The 19,796-nt window shown below is 41.2% G+C and overlaps 25 non-coding genes and 6 pseudogenes across 25 annotated transcripts; all 31 read left to right on the top strand.

Annotated features, from left to right (window-relative positions):
* Positions 1-5,842: 5,842 nt before the first annotated feature.
* LOC115385160 (5S ribosomal RNA) lies at positions 5,843-5,961 on the top strand. Its single transcript, XR_003931091.1, has one exon. It is a non-coding gene; the product is annotated as a 5S ribosomal RNA (ribosomal RNA).
* Positions 5,962-10,683: 4,722 nt separating this feature from the next.
* Positions 10,684-10,802, top strand: LOC115385102 (uncharacterized; annotated as a pseudogene).
* A 186-nt stretch (positions 10,803-10,988) lies between these two features.
* Positions 10,989-11,107, top strand: LOC115385159 (5S ribosomal RNA). Its single transcript, XR_003931090.1, has one exon. It is a non-coding gene; the product is annotated as a 5S ribosomal RNA (ribosomal RNA).
* Positions 11,108-11,289: 182 nt separating this feature from the next.
* On the top strand, positions 11,290-11,408 carry LOC115385158 (5S ribosomal RNA). Its single transcript, XR_003931089.1, has one exon. It is a non-coding gene; the product is annotated as a 5S ribosomal RNA (ribosomal RNA).
* A 194-nt stretch (positions 11,409-11,602) lies between these two features.
* On the top strand, positions 11,603-11,721 carry LOC115385157 (5S ribosomal RNA). The gene has a single exon (XR_003931088.1). It is a non-coding gene; the product is annotated as a 5S ribosomal RNA (ribosomal RNA).
* Positions 11,722-11,915: 194 nt separating this feature from the next.
* On the top strand, positions 11,916-12,034 carry LOC115385156 (5S ribosomal RNA). Its single transcript, XR_003931087.1, has one exon. It is a non-coding gene; the product is annotated as a 5S ribosomal RNA (ribosomal RNA).
* Positions 12,035-12,228: 194 nt separating this feature from the next.
* Positions 12,229-12,347, top strand: LOC115385155 (5S ribosomal RNA). The gene has a single exon (XR_003931086.1). It is a non-coding gene; the product is annotated as a 5S ribosomal RNA (ribosomal RNA).
* A 190-nt stretch (positions 12,348-12,537) lies between these two features.
* LOC115385153 (5S ribosomal RNA) lies at positions 12,538-12,656 on the top strand. Its single transcript, XR_003931085.1, has one exon. It is a non-coding gene; the product is annotated as a 5S ribosomal RNA (ribosomal RNA).
* A 186-nt stretch (positions 12,657-12,842) lies between these two features.
* LOC115385152 (5S ribosomal RNA) lies at positions 12,843-12,961 on the top strand. The gene has a single exon (XR_003931084.1). It is a non-coding gene; the product is annotated as a 5S ribosomal RNA (ribosomal RNA).
* A 190-nt stretch (positions 12,962-13,151) lies between these two features.
* On the top strand, positions 13,152-13,270 carry LOC115385150 (5S ribosomal RNA). The gene has a single exon (XR_003931082.1). It is a non-coding gene; the product is annotated as a 5S ribosomal RNA (ribosomal RNA).
* Positions 13,271-13,464: 194 nt separating this feature from the next.
* LOC115385149 (5S ribosomal RNA) lies at positions 13,465-13,583 on the top strand. The gene has a single exon (XR_003931081.1). It is a non-coding gene; the product is annotated as a 5S ribosomal RNA (ribosomal RNA).
* A 186-nt stretch (positions 13,584-13,769) lies between these two features.
* LOC115385148 (5S ribosomal RNA) lies at positions 13,770-13,888 on the top strand. Its single transcript, XR_003931080.1, has one exon. It is a non-coding gene; the product is annotated as a 5S ribosomal RNA (ribosomal RNA).
* A 174-nt stretch (positions 13,889-14,062) lies between these two features.
* On the top strand, positions 14,063-14,181 carry LOC115385101 (uncharacterized; annotated as a pseudogene).
* A 190-nt stretch (positions 14,182-14,371) lies between these two features.
* Positions 14,372-14,490, top strand: LOC115385147 (5S ribosomal RNA). The gene has a single exon (XR_003931079.1). It is a non-coding gene; the product is annotated as a 5S ribosomal RNA (ribosomal RNA).
* A 194-nt stretch (positions 14,491-14,684) lies between these two features.
* Positions 14,685-14,803, top strand: LOC115385146 (5S ribosomal RNA). The gene has a single exon (XR_003931078.1). It is a non-coding gene; the product is annotated as a 5S ribosomal RNA (ribosomal RNA).
* A 186-nt stretch (positions 14,804-14,989) lies between these two features.
* Positions 14,990-15,108, top strand: LOC115385145 (5S ribosomal RNA). The gene has a single exon (XR_003931077.1). It is a non-coding gene; the product is annotated as a 5S ribosomal RNA (ribosomal RNA).
* Positions 15,109-15,294: 186 nt separating this feature from the next.
* LOC115385144 (5S ribosomal RNA) lies at positions 15,295-15,413 on the top strand. Its single transcript, XR_003931076.1, has one exon. It is a non-coding gene; the product is annotated as a 5S ribosomal RNA (ribosomal RNA).
* A 190-nt stretch (positions 15,414-15,603) lies between these two features.
* On the top strand, positions 15,604-15,722 carry LOC115385111 (uncharacterized; annotated as a pseudogene).
* A 194-nt stretch (positions 15,723-15,916) lies between these two features.
* On the top strand, positions 15,917-16,035 carry LOC115385143 (5S ribosomal RNA). Its single transcript, XR_003931075.1, has one exon. It is a non-coding gene; the product is annotated as a 5S ribosomal RNA (ribosomal RNA).
* Positions 16,036-16,221: 186 nt separating this feature from the next.
* Positions 16,222-16,340, top strand: LOC115385114 (uncharacterized; annotated as a pseudogene).
* A 190-nt stretch (positions 16,341-16,530) lies between these two features.
* LOC115385142 (5S ribosomal RNA) lies at positions 16,531-16,649 on the top strand. Its single transcript, XR_003931074.1, has one exon. It is a non-coding gene; the product is annotated as a 5S ribosomal RNA (ribosomal RNA).
* Positions 16,650-16,843: 194 nt separating this feature from the next.
* Positions 16,844-16,962, top strand: LOC115385141 (5S ribosomal RNA). The gene has a single exon (XR_003931073.1). It is a non-coding gene; the product is annotated as a 5S ribosomal RNA (ribosomal RNA).
* Positions 16,963-17,147: 185 nt separating this feature from the next.
* Positions 17,148-17,266, top strand: LOC115385139 (5S ribosomal RNA). Its single transcript, XR_003931071.1, has one exon. It is a non-coding gene; the product is annotated as a 5S ribosomal RNA (ribosomal RNA).
* Positions 17,267-17,452: 186 nt separating this feature from the next.
* On the top strand, positions 17,453-17,571 carry LOC115385138 (5S ribosomal RNA). The gene has a single exon (XR_003931070.1). It is a non-coding gene; the product is annotated as a 5S ribosomal RNA (ribosomal RNA).
* A 190-nt stretch (positions 17,572-17,761) lies between these two features.
* LOC115385137 (5S ribosomal RNA) lies at positions 17,762-17,880 on the top strand. Its single transcript, XR_003931069.1, has one exon. It is a non-coding gene; the product is annotated as a 5S ribosomal RNA (ribosomal RNA).
* Positions 17,881-18,074: 194 nt separating this feature from the next.
* LOC115385136 (5S ribosomal RNA) lies at positions 18,075-18,193 on the top strand. Its single transcript, XR_003931068.1, has one exon. It is a non-coding gene; the product is annotated as a 5S ribosomal RNA (ribosomal RNA).
* Positions 18,194-18,387: 194 nt separating this feature from the next.
* LOC115385110 (uncharacterized) lies at positions 18,388-18,506 on the top strand (annotated as a pseudogene).
* Positions 18,507-18,692: 186 nt separating this feature from the next.
* Positions 18,693-18,811, top strand: LOC115385109 (uncharacterized; annotated as a pseudogene).
* Positions 18,812-19,005: 194 nt separating this feature from the next.
* Positions 19,006-19,124, top strand: LOC115385135 (5S ribosomal RNA). Its single transcript, XR_003931067.1, has one exon. It is a non-coding gene; the product is annotated as a 5S ribosomal RNA (ribosomal RNA).
* A 186-nt stretch (positions 19,125-19,310) lies between these two features.
* LOC115385134 (5S ribosomal RNA) lies at positions 19,311-19,429 on the top strand. The gene has a single exon (XR_003931066.1). It is a non-coding gene; the product is annotated as a 5S ribosomal RNA (ribosomal RNA).
* A 186-nt stretch (positions 19,430-19,615) lies between these two features.
* Positions 19,616-19,734, top strand: LOC115385133 (5S ribosomal RNA). The gene has a single exon (XR_003931065.1). It is a non-coding gene; the product is annotated as a 5S ribosomal RNA (ribosomal RNA).
* Positions 19,735-19,796: the final 62 nt, after the last annotated feature.

Below are 19,796 nucleotides of genomic sequence, written 5' to 3'. Positions count from 1 at the left end.
CAACACACCAAGAACAACCTTGTGAAAACAGTAAATTAGATAAAGTGCCAAACAACAGGACCAGGCCCCCACGTTATGGGTAATATGTAAAGTGTGTGATGTCAATAAATGCTTGTCTACAGCAGTGACTGTGATTACATGAATGATGTACAGACCAACGGCTTTTGGAAGAAATATGCAACAAACATCAAAGAGACTGGTATTGGAACTCTGAGACCCATTTGAACTTGCTGAAAATTAGCATAATATGGGACCTTTAATTTTTGGACACCAATCCCTTTTCTAACTGGCCAAATTGATGTAGTATGGAACCATCCCCTCAGACAAGTTCCCTCATGAAAATGTACATTTTGGCTAAAATTGTCCAAAAATACAGCATAGATTTCAAGAATAGACAACTTCCTTTGAATTTTTGTTATGTGCACCCCAGACATTTCTGTGCATCTGAGGTGCGATGTGTGTGCATGGAATTTTTTTCCACAATGAACAATGTTTCAACTTTTTTTTTTTCTGCTACATTAAATCAGCCTGTTAATTTACTCAGCAGGGTTAACTTCAGGTTTAAACGAAAAGCATATTTATCTCACGGACAAATTGATTTATTATACACGCACAAATGAATTTATTCTGAGGCGGATTTCCAACATTACTATATTTTCCAGTCTTCATTTAAATGACAACATTTTCAAGTGAAAACACAGCACTGTGGGTTCCATTCCTGTCTCCTGGGACTTGGTAGTTTCAAATGAGGGAGTCATCCGTCATAATAATCCAACTTGCTTGTCTGTCTATAGTGTGACAACCGAGGGGAGGTACTGCAAGAGTGTGAGCTGCCCATTAACTTCTGTGTGTCCTGGGCTGCTGATTGACACTCAACAGATGAAGCACCTGGGCCTTGACTCAGCTTCCATTGAGGCTGGAAGTGCCTTTTTATTGTGGACTTCACGCTGAAGCTTCATCATGTTCACATCTCTTTTGTGTGGTATTTTTCATCTCAGCACGGCACACACCCTTTTTATTCATCCATCATGAATAAAAACTTGGGCAATAACATGGTATTGACTATGTGCACAAGCGCAGGACATACTTCCGGTTTTCTCCAGTTAATAGCAAGGTTCTTTCCAGTTCCCTTCCTACTCAAGTTGTTACTGCTCCAATATGGATGAACATCAACACATGAACGCTGTTACTGCATGAAAGAAGACAGAATATAAATATAATGTCAAGGATGCTTTAAAGTTTCAGGAAAGGGTGGGTGGTTCTACTGAGCTCTATTGTGTTCCATTTTATGAAATTTCAAGTCACTATAACAGCAAACTGAGCCTCCTCTGCTCTGCAGAGGTCACCAGAGTGAGCGCAGCAGCTGCCTGAATATGGAGGATGAGATTTTCAGTGACTTAGCAGACCAGGGTTTACTGCACATAATTGTAAAATGTCCACATTTTTGTAATTGCTAAGGGCACACAGGTTTTTGCTACAAGCACCATGTCATTGACAATTTGTCTCAAAATATAAGTTTAAGAAGGTCAAGGCCAAGTTAAAGGTGCTGTAGGCAGGATTCCGCATCTCCGCCATCTTGCTTAGGGTTACCTAAGCAAGATGGCGATTTGACCCATCTAAGATGGCCATTTGAAACCCAGCACAGCCAATCCTGTCCTGTTTTCTCTGACATCACGCCCTTACGCAAGTTAAGCCCCTCCCACAAGAAAGCGCGACGAACACCCCTCGACCAATCACGGTTAGAGCCTCAGGGGCTCTTCTGATTGGTCAAAGATACCTGGAGCTGTTGAGATTCCTTTTCAGCTCAGAACAGAGACAGATGGAAACGCTGCGCCCTCGCGGTAGAGCAGTCATGCTACACTCCTAAAGGATTATCAATGGATACTCTGACATTTAATCCAAAGAAAACAGAAAAATTAGCATTGACTAGCAAAATCCTGCCTACAGCAGCTTTAATATGTAGAAACTGAGAACAACTGACTGTTGTTTGGATTTTGGATGATAGAAGGATTCTAAATGCAGGTTGAAGCATAAGTCAGGTGATACCAAATTCATCAAAACAGTGTCCAACACTCATTCAACTCTAGTTGTTGAGACACACACACATACATTGACACAGTTCTTGCTGGCATTGTTTGTTAGAGTGAAAAGACAGAATGAGAGACGTGTGCCACTGGCAGCTGGCAGCCTTAAATACTTCCTCTTCTTCCCTGGCCAGCCAATCAGAAGTCCTCCTGCAGCTCCAGCAGTCCTCTCACACCTGATCTGCATCAGCTGGACAATTGTCCAATCAACCAATCATTCGCTCTCTTACACACACAGAGACGCACACACACCTCACTTTTCCCTTTCTATACAGGGGGGTATTGCACAAAAGTAGGACAAATACATCCAGGATAAATGAAAATGCGCGGCTTAAGTCAGCCTAGTCGGTGTTTTCTCGGATTAATCTGTTGCACGTCTGCCGAGCCAGGATGAAAAGACGCGACTTACTCAAGCCAGGTGAGGAGCATCAGGATCAGTGGCATCACAGCGTTCTTCAGAAGACCACGACATCGATCACAGAATCACAGATTGAAAATGGAACAAAGACGAGTGTCTTACTTCACCGGGATGAGCAGCAGTGTGCGGACTGTACCACGGCTGTCGGGGGGCTCACTTAAAAAGGGGGGGTGCCCCAGAGCGAGGACTTTACACAAAACACGTCCATTATTACAGCCGGTACGTCTGCTTTAAGTGACGTTTAAGGCATAGCGTCGTCAAGCATCAATGGTGAGGACAGGTACTGCATGCAGGCCGGCATCTGTATTGAAGTGAAATAGTGGCGCGCAAATCATACATTAAAAATGGCCTCATTCTGCATATGATCCATGATTATGATCATACAAAAATAATAATAAAATACAGGAAATGAACGGGGGAAATAGCATTTTGCCAATACTTAGCGCCCCCCCCCCCCCCCCCCCCCCCCCCCCCCCCAAAAAAAAAAAAAAAGCTGTTTTTTCACAAATCATGTTTTCTGGGAGCCTTATGTCTCAAAGGGGGGCTGAGAAAGTTCAAAGAAAATTTCAACTCTGCATCGTGTTCTCTATTGAATCAATTGTTCGCCTGTTGTGTTCTGTTTCATCCCTCATCTGTCATGAAGAACAAACCTGTCGGCCAGAACAGAACCTGCAGCAGGTGAAAACCAGACATAAAAATATTCTGCAGTCAGGTCAGTTGCTTAAAGGGGCTGTACCATGCAAAATTCATTTTTTGTATGTTTTAACCTTTTTATTTGGCTATGTACTCACCAAAAACTCCCCCAAAGCGTTTTTCTCCTTCGTGCCTGTGTGTTTGAGCTTTCCTCGTGTTTCTGCTGCTCAGAGAGGCAGCCCCTCCCATACCCGTGAAAACACTCTGCTTTCCCATGTTGATGTCACACAGTGAAGATGCCCCCCCACCAGGCCCTCGGCAATCAGCGTTGCTGCTTTTTGTAACTCGATTACGGAGATAAACTTTAACCATCGTCTGAAAGCAACAGTCAAGCAAGAGCAAGAGTCTGAAGGGTCTGGAGGGTCTGAAGGGTCTGGAGGGTCTGAAGGGTCTGAAGAGTCTGAAGGGTCTGGAGGGTCTGAAGGGTCTGGAGGGTCTGAAGAGTCTGAAGGGTCTGGAGGGTCTGAAGAGTCTGAAGGGTCTGGAGGGTCTGAAGGGTCTGGAGGGTCTGAAGAGTCTGAAGGGTCTGGAGGGTCTGAAGGGTCTGCGCTTGGTGAGTTTCTAACAGGAAAAGACATTTTTGTGTGTAGAGAAGCTAGAGCTAAAGAGCTAAAGCTAACCCTTAGAGACGCTAACGAAGCGCTGATTGGTTGAAGTAGCTGTCAGTCAAAGTCCACAGGGGGAGAGGCGGGATCTTCAGTGAAACAGCGTTTTCTCTTCCGGGTTTCAGAATTAGCCCCAGAAAATCTTTTATTTCACACAAAATTACTTTAACTTTGCGCCAAAAATAAACTATTACCATTTTAATGCAATTTCTAGGGTTTGGATGAGCTAAAAAAGCATGATACAGCCCCTTTAAGTGTTGCCCAAAGAGCAATTATCGAATGAAGTCATAAATTAGTTTCTTCTGAGAATGAATTTCTGTCTGATTTTAGCCGTTAAAAAAGTGGAGTCAGAATGATGTGGGACCGTTCTCTCCTAAAGCTGGAGTCCTGAAATAGGAGGATTTTCCTATTTTCAGGAGACAGTTCAGACAAAATGATGCTGTCTGTCATACTGTGTCCATTTCAGTGGTGTGAGACATTTATTTTTCCTTTGTTTCTCATTTTACTGATTGTGTAGCTTCAGGATTGTTTTATTTTATTTCTTATTTATTTGTTACATCAGTGTGGTTTAGTACCAGTTTCATTAAGGTTTTTTTTTTTTTCCATTGTCTTTGCAATAATTGTGAACCTTTTATTGTAGGACTTGTATTAATAAAGAAAGGATTCTGAAATGTTTGTGTTGAAAGTTATTTTGGTCTTCATATAATCTGAGCAACAAAATAATCCTAAAGTCAACCAGACCCTGCAAATGCAATGACTACAGTTGTAAGATTTGGCTACAGGATGATTAAATGGTGTAATGTGTGTAAAATGAAGGAAATGCTGTAAGCCACGCCCACTTCTCACATGGTTGACAGCAGTTTAATCTGATCCTGGTAGTTAGCCTGCTGTGGAGCAGGTTAGCTGCAGAGGATAAATCACCATGGTGACTGGCCCGGGATAAACTTGGTCAGCTTTTGTGCAATCGACTTGAAGTTAACTTCGTCCAGGATAACTTCAAGATCGCCACAGGATAACAACAGTTTGCCGGCTTAATCCCTGATCCTGGTTTTGTGCAATACCCCCCAGGCATACAAGCCCATGAATACTTGGATATGTATCTTCTGTGTTTTAATCTTTATTATTATTGATGTTTTGGTCTACAAAACCGGCCACGAGCTATGATCGCCAGGATACACCACGATGCTGTGAAGGAGAAGATAATCCGAGTGGCCCGCACCACCGGACCGCTCAGATTCGAGGAGCAGCACATCAGCATCTACCCGGACCTCACGGCAGAGGTGATGAAAGACCGCAAGGAGTTTGACGGAGTTCGGCTGAAGCTTAAGGAGGCTGGGATCCGTCATGGGTTTCTGTTTCCTGCTCGTCTCATTTTCACGCATGCTGGCGTAAGAGGCTGCCATCTATGCTGGAAAACACATCCAGCCTCCGACGGCTGAGGACACTGGATGACTGGACAAAAGAGCACCATCAGTGCGACGGAATGCGGTATGGCTCACACAAGCTTGCCTGCATCAATATGTAGGGTTTTTTCTTCTTCTTTTCTTTCCTTTATTATGGACAAATGGACTAAATGAACAGTGAGGCAAGAGTGGCAGGTGTCTCGTTTTCTTTTCTTTTTGTTGTCATAATTAGAGAATTCACAAGCAGAAAGTTTAGGCTAGGTTATGCTGCTCTGGTGTTATGGCGCCTGTTAAGGTGTTCAGCCAATCATTGCTGCTACTGTGTTCGGCAGTGACTGCAAAGACGGAAGGGAGAAGGAAAAGATTCATATTACTTGCAAACAGTTTCTAAAACGGGATGAGGATTTTTTTTTCTCCCCCTCTTCTCTTAGTAACTATTATTTACATTTACATTTAATATTCAGAATTCTCTTGAATTCATTTGACTGCACTGTCAAGGAAACCTTTTTCAGTCAATCACTCAATCTATCTATCTATCTATCTTTTGATAAATAAATATATCTATAGAAGTACATAGATGCTTTGAAACAGCCTTGTTGTGACACATGTATAAGAACCACCGTCGTCAGTGGGCACATCGCTTACGGCCACACCAGCCTAAAAGGGCCCGATCTCGTCTGATCTCGGAAGCAAAGAAGGCTCGGGCCTGGTTAGTACTGGGATGGGAGACTGCCTTGGAATACCAGGTGCTGTAAGCTTTTCCACATCTTGCTGACATTTGAATGTACTGTCAAGGAAACCTTTTTCAGTCATTCAGTCACTCAATCAATCTATCTATCTATTTTTTGATGAATTGATTGATTGATTGATTGATTTTATTTGTTTCATTTTTTTTAAAAGAAAGAAATGAAAAGGAACAGAAAGAAGTGAGACTTATGATGTCTGCCCCTATCAACATAAAATAAATGACAATTTGTCAAGATTTGTTAACATATCACAAACAAAAAAATGCAAAATTCAATACAACCATTTCACTAAATCAAAATACAAATACGACCATTTCACAAATAATTGCAGATCAAATACAACCATTTCCCAAGTGTAAATACAAAAAAAAAAAAACCTTAATGAAATATGTTCAAAAGAAACAATCATTCTAAGTTTGACCATTCTTTAAAACAGAGTCGTACCCCCCCAATAACTGTGCTTTTAAACATTTCTTGAAGATGTGAATGGACTGAGACCTCTTAATTTCACTGTCAAGTTTATTCCATAAATTGATTCCTTTTGTTGTGATGCATCTTTCTTTCAATTTGGTTCTTGATTCCGGTAGTTTGAAGACTTCAGTGCCTCTTAATCTATATTGACTGTCTCGCTTTGCAAATCAATTCTGTAAATTAAATGGTAATTTTTTCCGGTGAGCTTTATACATTGTTTTAAGAAGGTTGAGTTCTACCAATTCTTTCATTTTTAAGGATTTCAATTTTATAAATATTGGGTTCGTGTGGTCTCTGTAACCACTTCCATTCACCACACGAATCGCTCGTTTCTGTAAAAGGAAGAGTGGTTCAGTGTAGGTCTTACAAGCATTTCCCCAGACTTCAACGCAGTAGGTCAGATATGGTATAATCAATGAATTGTACAACAGAAACAAAGAATTATTGTGAAGTGACTCTTTCAATTTGTACAGAACAGCAATGGTTTGAGAAATCTTAGTTTTAACGTGCTCTATATGGGATTTCCATGTTAGTTGTTCATCCAGCAGTACACCTAAGAACTTCATTTCATTTGTTCTCTCGATCTCTATACCTTCCACTGTCAGTGTTGTGTCAACGTCTGTCCTTCTGTAACTGAAAATCATATATTTGGTCTTACTGATGTTCAAAGATAGTTTGTTAGCGTTGAACCATTTTATAACATTCTGAAACTCTTTTTCTACAATTTCTAATACTTCATTTATATTGTCTCCAGCATAATACAAAGTAGTATCATCCGCAAACAAGATGCATTTCAATAAGCTGGAAGCAGTGTCAATGTCATTGATATAGAGAAGAAAGAGTACTGGTCCAAGGACGGATCCTTGAGGAACCCCACAAGTTACGTTTCCATTTTTAGATTTTATATCGTTGATTTGAACAAATTGTTTTCTGTCTTTTAAATAGCTTTTGACCCATTCATGAGCAACACCTCTGATACCGTACTTATATAATTTATACAGCAATATGTCATGATCTAGAGTATCAGATGCTTTTTGAAGATCTACGAAGACACTTATTAAGAAACGTTTCTTGTCCATTGCATTTGTAATTTCTTCTGCCAGTTCCATAATTGCTGTGGCGGTTGAGTGATTAGTCCGAAATCCATATTGATTGTTCCTTAAAATGTTGTGTTTAACAATAAATTTATTTAATCTGATCACAAATAATTTTTCTAAAATTTTTGAGAGCTGAGGAAGTAACGATATAGGCCTGTAATTGGAGACATCATTTTTATTTCCTTTTTTGAAAAGTGGAATTACTTTGGCTATTTTCATACTCTTGAAATGTTCCTGTGGTAAATGACAAGTTACAGATGTATTTAAAGGGTTCAATCACGACATCTATTATTTGTTTTATCAGTGACATGTTCATGTCTGTGTAGTCATTGGAATTTTTATTTGGAAATTTACAAACAATACTGAATATTTCATTTGCTTGTACAGGCTCAAGAAAGATGCTACGTTCATTATTTTGTATTATTCCACTATTTATGTTTTCGTCTGGGATATTTTGAGATAGATTTTTCCCTATATTCACAAAGTAATTATTAAATTCCTCTACAATGTCCTGTTTTTCAAAAATGTCTATTTTGTTTTTGGTTATATGGTTTGGAATTATGGGTTTAACCTTGCCCTTGTGCAAGACTGTGTTAATTACACTCCATGTGTTTTTTGTACTATTTTTGATTTTCTCTATTAATTTTTCTGTTGTCTTAGAATTGATATCAGTTTATTTTTATATTTTTTTATACCGAACCTCGGCTTCTTTTGTTCTTAGTTTGAGAAACATTCTGTAGAGATAATTTTTTTTCTTACAGGCGTTTTTCAGACCACTTGTCATCCATGGGTTATTAATAGTATTTTTCTCGACACAAGCAACTTTGGTTATTTTGCAATTTTTGTTGTATAAATTAATAAGTATCTCCATGAAAGTGTTGTAGGCATTATTTAAATCTCCTGTATAAACTTGATCCCAATTTTGTTTCTTTAAATCCTCTCTGAATGCCTCAATGGCTTTATTGGATTTGTCTCGTATAAAAATTGAAGTTTTTTCTCGTTCAGGGGTAATGTACAATTTTTTAAAAATAGTAAATACAGGTAGGTGATCACTCACATCGGTCATAAGAATGCCACTAATTATGTCTCCATGTAAAGTTGTGTATATGTTATCAATGATGGTTGCGCTATGGGTAGTAATTCTAGTTGGCTTTGTAATCATAGGACATAGTCCTGCCATCTGCATATAATTCTTAAAGTCATTTGACGCTGCATTATTACCCAGATCAATGTTGAAGTCACCACAGACTATAATTGTTTTATTTTTAACATCTGCAAACAATTCAAGAATTTTGTTGTGAACAGCTCTATACCAGGCCCAGGTGGTCTATAAACACAACTAACAAGTATATTTTTGCCAATATCGCTGATGATCTCAATTGTGAGCACTTCCATTAAGTTTGGAATAATTACAGTTTTCATTTCAATGACTTTACTATGCAGATTTTCATCTACATAAAGGGCTACTCCTCCACCTCCTTTTTCCACCCGATTTGCATAAAACAGATTATAACCTTTGATTTGAACTTTATCAATATGAATCTCTTTTAACCAGGTTTCCGTCACAGCAATCACTTTAAATGATTGTTTGATATCAGCAAAAAGCTCATTAATTTTTGGTAATTTCCGTTTTAGACTCTGACTGTTAAAGTGAATGATGGAAAATGCCTCATCCGACACCATATCTGTTCTGTTATTAAATTGCTGAACAGTAAAATAATCACATCTCCCTGGCGTTAGTATGGTATCAGTGATGTCCGCTTCCATGTTGTAAATTTTGTCACTGTTTGTGTCTATATGAGTGTCCATGATTCAGTCTAAGTGTCCATGATGTAGTGCATTCAACCTCTTGTCTTCTTTGGTCCATATATCAAGGTGAACATTTATGCTCTGTATTTCTGTAGATCATCTATACTTTTAATTATCGTTACTCTTGCCTCTTCTGGACTACCATTTGACCTGACAAAAATCTTACAATTTGAGGTCCATGTAGCTGATATTTTCTTTTGTTTCCTCAAGAAACGGGCCTCTCGTGCAAGTTCTGCATTCTTTTTTGTTAGATGCTCATTTAAGAAAACATCTGTTCCTTTTAGTCTTTTACCTTGTTTAAGCAGGCCATTCTTTTGTTTTCTGTTTGTGAAGCGTAGTATTATGGCCGGTTTTGTTTGTTTGTTTCTTTGTGGAAGAGAATGACAGGCCTCAATATGGTTTTTGTCCACATTTAGTCCTTTTGCATGTAGAAAGGTTATCACCTGCTGCTCTACAGATTCTTCATCTTGGTCACTCTGAACATCTCCACTGGAACCAGTAACAGCCCTGGCGTAAGATCTTGGTTTGATGTTAAGCCCTGTGACAATGACATCATTAATTCTGCTGTATTGTTCCAAATCCTCAACCCTGTTCTCTAACATTTTAATTTTTTTGTCCTTCTCATTATTGAGCGGCTGCAGAGTTTTTACATCCTCTGCTAACTTCAATATTTGTTTTTGCTGTTGCCTGATTACAGTTACTTCTTCTGTCAGCATTTCCAGTGATGTTTTGATCTCTTCAATGTCCTCAGCAGATGCTGCATTCTTTTTTGGTGGCATGTTCTTGTGCAGTGAAACTGTAGCTCACCACTGGCATAAGCTTGATGGTAGCTGTTAGCTGGAGCCTGGTGGTCTGCTGCTGGCTGGAGCCAGATGTTAGTTGGAGCCCGATGTTAGCTGGAGCCCGGTGTTAGCTGGAGCCCGATGTTAGCTGGAGCCCGGTATTAGCTGGAGCCCGGTGTTGGCTGGAGCCCGGTGTTGGCTGGGGCTCGATGTTAGCTGGAGCCCGGTGTTAGCTGGAGCCCGGTGTTAGCTGAAGCCCGGTGTTAGCTGCTAGCTGGAGTACGGTGGTACCTGCCACATACACAGACTGGGCCAGCACAAAGCACCAAGCGAGAACCAAGCGACTCCAAGCTCAAGGCCTTGTAGTGAGCACCACCCCGGACGACGATGATACTCACAGGCGTGGCAGGGTTTCCTCCCTGCCGCTGCGTGTAAATAGCGTGTGGTGCTTGTCCAACAGGACTCCCGCTTGTCCGGGAGAGGATGAATAAATATATCTATAGAAGTATATAGATGCTTTGAAACAGTCTTGTTGTGACACATGTATAAGAACCACCGTCGTCAGTGGTCACATCGCTTACGGCCACACCAGCCTAAAAGGGCCTGATCTCGTCTGATCTCGGAAGCAAAGAAGGCTCGGGCCTGGTTAGTACTGGGATGGGAGACTGCCTTGGAATACCAGGTGCTGTAAGCTTTTCCACATCTTGCTGACATTTGAATGCACTGTCAAGGAAACCTTTTTCAGTCAATCAATCACTCAATCTATCTATCTATCTATCTATCTTTTGATAAATAAATGTATTTATAGAAGTATATACATGCTTTGAAACAGTTTTGTTGTGACACATGTATAAGAACCACCGTCGTCAGTGGTCACATCGCTTACGGCCACACCAGCCTAAAAGGGCCCGATCTCGTCTGATCTCGGAAGCAAAGAAGGCTCGGGCCTGGTTAGTACTGGGATGGGAGACTGCCTTGGAATACCAGGTGCTGTAAGCTTTTCCACATCTTGCTGACATTTGAATGCACTGTCAAGGAAACCATTTTCAGTCAATCAATAACTCAATCAATCTATCTATCTATCTTTTGATAAATAAATATATCTATAGAAGAAAATAGATGCTTTGAAACAGTCATGTTATGACACATGTTTAAGAACCACCGTCGTCAGTGGTCGCATCGCTTACGGCCACACCAGCCTAAAAGGGCCCGATCTCGTCTGATCTCGGAAGCAAAGAAGGCTCGGGCCTGGTTAGTACTGGGATGGGAGACTGCCTTGGAATACCAGGTGCTGTAAGCTTTTCCACATCTTGCTGACATTTGAAAGCACTGTCAAGGAAACCTTTTTCAGTCAATCAATCACTCAATCAATCTATCTATCTATCTATCTATCTATCTTTTGATAAATAAATGTATTTATAGAAGTATATACATGCTTTGAAACAGTCTTGTTGTGACACATTTATAAGAACCACCGTCGTCAGTGGTCGCATCGCTTACGGCCACACCAGCCTAAAAGGGCCCGATCTCGTCTGATCTCGGAAGCAAAGAAGGCTCGGGCCTGGTTAGTACTGGGATGGGAGACTGCCTTGGAATACCAGGTGCTGTAAGCTTTTCCACATCTTGCTGACATTTGAAAGCACTGTCAAGGAAACCTTTTTCAGTCAATCAATCACTCAATCAATCTATCTATCTATCTATCTATCTATCTTTTGATAAATAAATGTATTTATAGAAGTATATACATGCTTTGAAACAGTCTTGTTGTGACACATTTATAAGAACCACCGTCGTCAGTGGTCACATCGCTTACGGCCACACCAGCCTAAAAGGGCCCGATCTCGTCTGATCTCGGAAGCAAAGAAGGCTCGGGCCTGGTTAGTACTGGGATGGGAGACTGCCTTGGAATACCAGGTGCTGTAAGCTTTTCCACATCTTGCTGACATTTGAAAGCACTGTCAAGGAAACCTTTTTCAGTCAATCAATCACTCAATCAATCTATCTATCTATCTATCTATCTATCTTTTGATAAATAAATGTATTTATAGAAGTATATACATGCTTTGAAACAGTCTTGTTGTGACACATTTAGAAGAACCACCGTCGTCAGTGGTCACATCGCTTACGGCCACACCAGCCTAAAAGGGCCCGATCTCGTCTGATCTCGGAAGCAAAGAAGGCTCGGGCCTGGTTAGTACTGGGATGGGAGACTGCCTTGGAATACCAGGTGCTGTAAGCTTTTCCACATCTTGCTGACATTTGAAAGCACTGTCAAGGAAACCTTTTTCAGTCAATCAATCACTCAATCAATCTATCTATCTATCTATCTATCTTTTGATAAATAAATGTATTTATAGAAGTATATACATGCTTTGAAACAGTCTTGTTGTGACACATTTATAAGAACCACCGTCGTCAGTGGTCGCATCGCTTACGGCCACACCAGCCTAAAAGGGCCCGATCTCGTCTGATCTCGGAAGCAAAGAAGGCTCGGGCCTGGTTAGTACTGGGATGGGAGACTGCCTTGGAATACCAGGTGCTGTAAGCTTTTCCACATCTTGCTGACATTTGAAAGCACTGTCAAGGAAACCTTTTTCAGTCAATCAATCACTCAATCAATCTATCTATCTATCTATCTTTTGATAAATAAATGTATTTATAGAAGTATATACATGCTTTGAAACAGTCTTGTTGTGACACATTTATAAGAACCACCGTCGTCAGTGGTCGCATGGCTTACGGCCACACCAGCCTAAAAGGGCCCGATCTCGTCTGATCTCGGAAGCAAAGAAGGCTCGGGCCTGGTTAGTACTGGGATGGGAGACTGCCTTGGAATACCAGGTGCTGTAAGCTTTTCCACATCTTGCTGACATTTGAAAGCACTGTCAAGGAAACCTTTTTCAGTCAATCAATCACTCAATCAATCTATCTATCTATCTATCTATCTTTTGATAAATAAATGTATTTATAGAAGTATATACATGCTTTGAAACAGTCTTGTTGTGACACATTTATAAGAACCACCGTCGTCAGTGGTCACATCGCTTACGGCCACACCAGCCTAAAAGGGCCCGATCTCGTCTGATCTCGGAAGCAAAGAAGGCTCGGGCCTGGTTAGTACTGGGATGGGAGACTGCCTTGGAATACCAGGTGCTGTAAGCTTTTCCACATCTTGCTGACATTTGAAAGCACTGTCAAGGAAACCTTTTTCAGTCAATCAATCACTCAATCAATCTATCTATCTATCTATCTATCTATCTTTTGATAAATAAATGTATTTATAGAAGTATATACATGCTTTGAAACAGTCTTGTTGTGACACATTTAGAAGAACCACCGTCGTCAGTGGTCACATCGCTTACGGCCACACCAGCCTAAAAGGGCCCGATCTCGTCTGATCTCGGAAGCAAAGAAGGCTCGGGCCTGGTTAGTACTGGGATGGGAGACTGCCTTGGAATACCAGGTGCTGTAAGCTTTTCCACATCTTGCTGACATTTGAAAGCACTGTCAAGGAAACCTTTTTCAGTCAATCAATCACTCAATCAATCTATCTATCTATCTATCTTTTGATAAATAAATGTATTTATAGAAGTATATACATGCTTTGAAACAGTCTTGTTGTGACACATGTATAAGAACCACCGTCGTCAGTGGTCACATCGCTTACGGCCACACCAGCCTAAAAGGGCCCGATCTCGTCTGATCTCGGAAGCAAAGAAGGCTCGGGCCTGGTTAGTACTGGGATGGGAGACTGCCTTGGAATACCAGGTGCTGTAAGCTTTTCCACATCTTGCTGACATTTGAAAGCACTGTCAAGGAAACCTTTTTCAGTCACTCAATCAATCTATCTATCTATCTTTTGATAAATAAATGTATTTATAGAAGTATATACATGCTTTGAAACAGTCTTGTTGTGACACATTTATAAGAACCACCGTCGTCAGTGGTCGCATGGCTTACGGCCACACCAGCCTAAAAGGGCCCGATCTCGTCTGATCTCGGAAGCAAAGAAGGCTCGGGCCTGTTTAGTACTGGGATGGGAGACTGCCTTGGAATACCAGGTGCTGTAAGCTTTTCCACATCTTGCTGACATTTGAAAGCACTGTCAAGGAAACCTTTTTCAGTCAATCAATCACTCAATCAATCTATCTATCTATCTATCTATCTTTTGATAAATAAATGTATTTATAGAAGTATATACATGCTTTGAAACAGTCTTGTTGTGACACATTTATAAGAACCACCGTCGTCAGTGGTCGCATCGCTTACGGCCACACCAGCCTAAAAGGGCCCGATCTCGTCTGATCTCGGAAGCAAAGAAGGCTCGGGCCTGGTTAGTACTGGGATGGGAGACTGCCTTGGAATACCAGGTGCTGTAAGCTTTTCCACATCTTGCTGACATTTGAAAGCACTGTCAAGGAAACCTTTTTCAGTCAATCAATCACTCAATCAATCTATCTATCTATCTATCTATCTATCTTTTGATAAATAAATGTATTTATAGAAGTATATACATGCTTTGAAACAGTCTTGTTGTGACACATTTATAAGAACCACCGTCGTCAGTGGTCACATCGCTTACGGCCACACCAGCCTAAAAGGGCCCGATCTCGTCTGATCTCGGAAGCAAAGAAGGCTCGGGCCTGGTTAGTACTGGGATGGGAGACTGCCTTGGAATACCAGGTGCTGTAAGCTTTTCCACATCTTGCTGACATTTGAAAGCACTGTCAAGGAAACCTTTTTCAGTCAATCACTCACTCAATCAATCTATCTATCTATCTATCTTTTGATAAATAAATGTATTTATAGAAGTATATACATGCTTTGAAACAGTCTTGTTGTGACACATTTATAAGAACCACCGTCGTCAGTGGTCGCATGGCTTACGGCCACACCAGCCTAAAAGGGCCCGATCTCGTCTGATCTCGGAAGCAAAGAAGGCTCGGGCCTGGTTAGTACTGGGATGGGAGACTGCCTTGGAATACCAGGTGCTGTAAGCTTTTCCACATCTTGCTGACATTTGAAAGCACTGTCAAGGAAACCTTTTTCAGTCAATCACTCACTCAATCAATCTATCTATCTATCTATCTTTTGATAAATAAATGTATTTATAGAAGTATATACATGCTTTGAAACAGTCTTGTTGTGACACATTTATAAGAACCACCGTCGTCAGTGGTCGCATGGCTTACGGCCACACCAGCCTAAAAGGGCCCGATCTCGTCTGATCTCGGAAGCAAAGAAGGCTCGGGCCTGGTTAGTACTGGGATGGGAGACTGCCTTGGAATACCAGGTGCTGTAAGCTTTTCCACATCTTGCTGACATTTGAAAGCACTGTCAAGGAAACCTTTTTCAGTCAATCAATCACTCAATCAATCTATCTATCTATCTATCTATCTTTTGATAAATAAATGTATTTATAGAAGTATATACATGCTTTGAAACAGTCTTGTTGTGACACATTTATAAGAACCACCGTCGTCAGTGGTCACATCGCTTACGGCCACACCAGCCTAAAAGGGCCCGATCTCGTCAGATCTCGGAAGCAAAGAAGGCTCGGGCCTGGTTAGTACTGGGATGGGAGACTGCCTTGGAATACAAGGTGCTGTAAGCTTTTCCACATCTTGCTGACATTTGAAAGCACTGTCAAGGAAACCTTTTTCAGTCAATCAATCACTCAATCAATCTATCTATCTATCTATCTATCTATCTTTTGATAAATAAATGTATTTATAGAAGTATATACATGCTTTGAAACAGTCTTGTTGTGACACATTTAGAAGAACCACCGTCGTCAGTGGTCACATCGCTTACGGCCACACCAGCCTAAAAGGGCCCGATCTCGTCTGATCTCGGAAGCAAAGAAGGCTCGGGCCTGGTTAGTACTGGGATGGGAGACTGCCTTGGAATACCAGGTGCTGTAAGCTTTTCCACATCTTGCTGACATTTGAAAGCACTGTCAAGGAAACCTTTTTCAGTCAATCAATCACTCAATCAATCTATCTATCTATCTATCTTTTGATAAATAAATGTATTTATAGAAGTATATACATGCTTTGAAACAGTCTTGTTGTGACACATTTATAAGAACCACCGTCGTCAGTGGTCGCATCGCTTACGGCCACACCAGCCTAAAAGGGCCCGATCTCGTCTGATCTCGGAAGCAAAGAAGGCTCGGGCCTGGTTAGTACTGGGATGGGAGACTGCCTTGGAATACAAGGTGCTGTAAGCTTTTCCACATCTTGCTGACATTTGAAAGCACTGTCAAGGAAACCTTTTTCAGTCAATCAATCACTCAATCAATCTATCTATCTATCTATCTATCTTTTGATAAATAAATGTATTTATAGAAGTATATACATGCTTTGAAACAGTCTTGTTGTGACACATTTATAAGAACCACCGTCGTCAGTGGTCGCATCGCTTACGGCCACACCAGCCTAAAAGGGCCCGATCTCGTCTGATCTCGGAAGCAAAGAAGGCTCGGGCCTGGTTAGTACTGGGATGGGAGACTGCCTTGGAATACCAGGTGCTGTAAGCTTTTCCACATCTTGCTGACATTTGAAAGCACTGTCAAGGAAACCTTTTTCAGTCAATCAATCACTCAATCAATCTATCTATCTATCTATCTATCTATCTTTTGATAAATAAATGTATTTATAGAAGTATATACATGCTTTGAAACAGTCTTGTTGTGACACATTTATAAGAACCACCGTCGTCAGTGGTCACATCGCTTACGGCCACACCAGCCTAAAAGGGCCCGATCTCGTCTGATCTCGGAAGCAAAGAAGGCTCGGGCCTGGTTAGTACTGGGATGGGAGACTGCCTTGGAATACCAGGTGCTGTAAGCTTTTCCACATCTTGCTGACATTTGAAAGCACTGTCAAGGAAACCTTTTTCAGTCAATCAATCACTCAATCAATCTATCTATCTATCTATCTTTTGATAAATAAATGTATTATAGAAGTATATACATGCTTTGAAACAGTCTTGTTGTGACACATTTATAAGAACCACCGTCGTCAGTGGTCGCATGGCTTACGGCCACACCAGCCTAAAAGGGCCCGATCTCGTCTGATCTCGGAAGCAAAGAAGGCTCGGGCCTGGTTAGTACTGGGATGGGAGACTGCCTTGGAATACCAGGTGCTGTAAGCTTTTCCACATCTTGCTGACATTTGAAAGCACTGTCAAGGAAACCTTTTTCAGTCAATCAATCACTCAATCAATCTATCTATCTATCTATCTTTTGATAAATAAATGTATTTATAGAAGTATATACATGCTTTGAAACAGTCTTGTTGTGACACATTTATAAGAACCACCGTCGTCAGTGGTCGCATCGCTTACGGCCACACCAGCCTAAAAGGGCCCGATCTCGTCTGATCTCGGAAGCAAAGAAGGCTCGGGCCTGGTTAGTACTGGGATGGGAGACTGCCTTGGAATACCAGGTGCTGTAAGCTTTTCCACATCTTGCTGACATTTGAAAGCACTGTCAAGGAAACCTTTTTCAGTCAATCAATCACTCAATCAATCTATCTATCTATCTATCTATCTTTTGATAAATAAATGTATTTATAGAAGTATATACATGCTTTGAAACAGTCTTGTTGTGACACATTTATAAGAACCACCGTCGTCAGTGGTCGCATCGCTTACGGCCACACCAGCCTAAAAGGGCCCGATCTCGTCTGATCTCGGAAGCAAAGAAGGCTCGGGCCTGGTTAGTACTGGGATGGGAGACTGCCTTGGAATACCAGGTGCTGTAAGCTTTTCCACATCTTGCTGACATTTGAAAGCACTGTCAAGGAAACCTTTTTCAGTCAATCAATCACTCAATCAATCTATCTATCTATCTATCTATCTATCTTTTGATAAATAAATGTATTTATAGAAGTATATACATGCTTTGAAACAGTCTTGTTGTGACACATGTATAAGAACCACCGTCGTCAGTGGTCACATCGCTTACGGCCACACCAGCCTAAAAGGGCCCGATCTCGTCTGATCTCGGAAGCAAAGAAGGCTCGGGCCTGGTTAGTACTGGGATGGGAGACTGCCTTGGAATACCAGGTGCTGTAAGCTTTTCCACATCTTGCTGACATTTGAAAGCACTGTCAAGGAAACCTTTTTCAGTCAATCAATCACTCAATCAATCTATCTATCTATCTATCTATCTATCTTTTGATAAATAAATGTATTTATAGAAGTATATACATGCTTTGAAACAGTCTTGTTGTGACACATTTATAAGAACCACCGTCGTCAGTGGTCACATCGCTTACGGCCACACCAGCCTAAAAGGGCCCGATCTCGTCAGATCTCGGAAGCAAAGAAGGCTCGGGCCTGGTTAGTACTGGGATGGGAGACTGCCTTGGAATACAAGGTGCTGTAAGCTTTTCCACATCTTGCTGACATTTGAAAGCACTGTCAAGGAAACCTTTTTCAGTCAATCAATCACTCAATCAATCTATCTATCTATCTATCTTTTGATAAATAAATGTATTTATAGAAGTATATACATGCTTTGAAACAGTCTTGTTGTGACACATTTATAAGAACCACCGTCGTCAGTGGTCACATCGCTTACGGCCACACCAGCCTAAAAGGGCCCGATCTCGTCAGATCTCGGAAGCAAAGAAGGCTCGGGCCTGGTTAGTACTGGGATGGGAGACTGCCTTGGAATACAAGGTGCTGTAAGCTTTTCCACATCTTGCTGACATTTGAAAGCACTGTCAAGGAAACCTTTTTCAGTCAATCAATCACTCAATCAATCTATCTATCTATCTATCTATCTATCTTTTGATAAATAAATGTATTTATAGAAGTATATACATGCTTTGAAACAGTCTTGTTGTGACACATTTATAAGAACCACCGTCGTCAGTGGTCACATCGCTTACGGCCACACCAGCCTAAAAGGGCCCGATCTCGTCTGATCTCGGAAGCAAAGAAGGCTCGGGCCTGGTTAGTACTGGGATGGGAGACTGCCTTGGAATACCAGGTGCTGTAAGCTTTTCCACATCTTGCTGACATTTGAATGCACTGTCAAGGAAACCTTTTTCAGTCAATCAATCACTCAATCAATCTATCTATCTATCTATCTTTTGATAAATAAATGTATTTATAGAAGTATATACATGCTTTGAAACAGTCTTGTTGTGACACATTTATAAGAACCACCGTCGTCAGTGGTCGCATCGCTTACGGCCACACCAGCCTAAAAGGGCCCGATCTCGTCTGATCTCGGAAGCAAAGAAGGCTCGGGCCTGGTTAGTACTGGGATGGGAGACTGCCTTGGAATACCAGGTGCTGTAAGCTTTTCCACATCTTGCTGACATTTGAAAGCACTGTCAAGGAAACCTTTTTCAGTCAATCAATCACTCAATCAATCTATCTATCTATCTATCTTTTGATAAATAAATGTATTTATAGAAGTATATACATGCTTTGAAACAGTCTTGTTGTGACACATTTATAAGAACCACCGTCGTCAGTGGTCACATCGCTTACGGCCACACCAGCCTAAAAGGGCCCGATCTCGTCTGATCTCGGAAGCAAAGAAGGCTCGGGCCTGGTTAGTACTGGGATGGGAGACTGCCTTGGAATACCAGGTGCTGTAAGCTTTTCCACATCTTGCTGACATTTGAAAGCACTGTCAAGGAAACCTTTTTCAGTCAATCAATCA

Source organism: Salarias fasciatus, unplaced genomic scaffold, assembly GCF_902148845.1.
Source record: "Salarias fasciatus unplaced genomic scaffold, fSalaFa1.1, whole genome shotgun sequence".
Taxonomy (NCBI): domain Eukaryota; kingdom Metazoa; phylum Chordata; class Actinopteri; order Blenniiformes; family Blenniidae; genus Salarias; species Salarias fasciatus.
The sequence above is the reverse complement of the archived record's forward strand: the minus strand, read 5'-3'. Positions and strand labels throughout refer to the sequence as shown.